We start from the raw sequence: 2152 nt of genomic DNA on the forward strand, positions 1-2152 counted from the left end.
CCGAGGTTCTGTTCAAGCTAGTTTTTAAAATTATTCTTTGTCAAATCTATCATGATCTGTACAAATAACTCACTTGCAATATTGTGAATCTTTCTGTGTCCTACTGACTTAAGTTAGTTGTTCTGTTCTGTTCTGTTTTGTAGTCCAAGGCCAAAAGAAGAATCATTGCTCAGGATGAAAGACTGTCACAGAGAATCAGAATTTAGGCTTCAGTCAGTGTAATGCCATGCATAGCAGCCTTCCAGAGCACTGCTACGGTGAACAGCTTTTAAGGTGGTGATTACACAGTATAGTGAACACTGTTTATTGCATAACAAATCAAAGCAAAACTTTCACAGAAAATCAAGGTACAGAATTCACCATATTACAACTTATATTCACAAAGAGCTTATCATTAAAACGGCCACAGAGTTTTCACCAAAGTGGTCACAATATTTAGAACAAAGAACAATCATCTCAAAGTACAATAGTTAAAGTCTTCCACTCGTGGGGCAAAGTCTTCCACACATAGGGCACTCAGTCTTCTACTCTTGGGGCAGTCATGATTAACTCAATCAGTCACTTATTCAGTAATCAATTACTAAGTGTCATACACAAAACCCTCCACCCCTTAGGTCACTAGTGAACTATAATTCCTTAATTTCTAAGTACCCACAGAGAGGTCTTTCCTTCATCTTGACTTGGGGCCTGTTCTCAGATTCCCTGGATCCCCTTCCACGGTCCCAGATTCTACCTGGGTTCAATGGCAGACAGCTCCCAGTTCCTTGTGGAGCTCTCTGGGTAGGTCCTGCTACTCACTGAAGTTCCCAGGGTCTGGTCCATGTCAGCTCCTTCACCATTTCTGCTCCAGGGCATTTAAGGCTCCACCAAGCCACAGTGTCAGCATCCCAGACACGCTTCCTCAGTCACTTGGGCTCCTGGCTCCCGTCTCCTGTTGCTGACATAACAGAAAGGGGTTGGCTGAAACAGGAAGCTAAAAAGCCCAGAGAGGCACAGGCAGAATTTCCTGGGACCAGCATCTGGTGGCAGAGCTCCCTCTGAACAGGAGACAGGGGTTCATACCGTCTGTTTCCCCAACAGAGGCTTGATGCTAAGTGCTGAGTACTTGCTACCTTTGCCAGCACAAAGGGAATTGCATTACCATTAGTTAGACAGCTGTTATGTGTCTATCTGACCCCACTGGTCTCAGCTCAGTGCCACTGATTCTCCAATTTGTCCCAGAGGCCTTTTCACAATGAAGGGACCTCCACAGGAGGCCTCTTCCTCCAAATGGCAAATTCCTCTCCAGAACCTCCAGTGGAGGGAGGGCCCAAGCCCAGGCTCTAGTTACATCCAAGGGTACCTCCTCCCCCCCACACACATACACACATATTCTCTCTCTCTCTCTCTCTCTCTCTCTCTCTCTCTCTCACTCTCCTTTCAGTTTTCTATCCCCCCCATTAGAGTATAAGTTCCTCAAAATTGGAACACTAATGCATTGTTGGTGCAGTTGTGAACTGATCCAGCCATTCTGGAGAACAATCTGGAACTATGCTCAAAGGGCTATAAATAAATGCATACCCTTTGACCCAGCAATACCACTTCTAGGGCTGTATCCCAAAGAGACCAGAGAAGTGGAAGGAAGACTCACATGTACAGAAATATTTAGAGCAGCTCTTTTTCTGGTGGCAAAGAATTGGAAATGAAGGGGATGTCCATCAATTGGGGAATGGCTGAAGAAGCTGTGGTATATGAATGTGACAGAATACTACTGTGGTATAAGAAATGAGGAGCAGACAGACTTCAGAATAACATGGAGAGACTTACATAAACTGATGCTGAGTGAGAAGAGCAGAGCCAGGAGGAATCTGCACACAATCACAGACACAACGTATGCGTGACGACCGACTTCAACAGACTGGGCTCCTCTCAGCAATGTAAGGCTATAAGACAAGTCCAAAAGACTCATGATCGAAAGAGAAAGAGCTGCAGAGTCTGAATGCAGAGTGAAGCAAACTGCCTGCTCTGTTTGTTTGTCTTCTTGTGTTTGTTTCCTCTTCCCCACTGATCATCCCATCAGCCAGAATCCTTCTGTACAACCTAATGATTAATGTGAAGATATTTGTAGATCCTATATTTGAGTGCATGCTGCCATAACGGGGGGGGGGGGGGA

At 45.1% G+C, this 2152-nt stretch overlaps 1 long non-coding RNA gene across 1 annotated transcript in view; it reads right to left on the reverse strand.

Annotated features, from left to right (window-relative positions):
• Positions 1 to 288: 288 nt before the first annotated feature.
• LOC138155631 (uncharacterized) overlaps positions 289 to 2152 on the reverse strand; it is a 9913-nt gene continuing 8049 nt past the window's right edge. Inside the window, exons 2-3 of the long non-coding RNA XR_011166913.1 lie at positions 1807 to 1922; positions 289 to 937 (exon numbers count right to left, since the gene is read on the reverse strand). This is a non-coding gene — a long non-coding RNA (uncharacterized lncRNA). The remainder of the gene's footprint in view (positions 938 to 1806; positions 1923 to 2152) is intronic.

This window comes from Petaurus breviceps, unplaced genomic scaffold, assembly GCF_028583685.1.
Source record: "Petaurus breviceps papuanus isolate PSGF00001 unplaced genomic scaffold, PetGlider_PUasm1.0 95118, whole genome shotgun sequence".
Taxonomy (NCBI): Eukaryota; Metazoa; Chordata; class Mammalia; order Diprotodontia; family Petauridae; genus Petaurus; species Petaurus breviceps.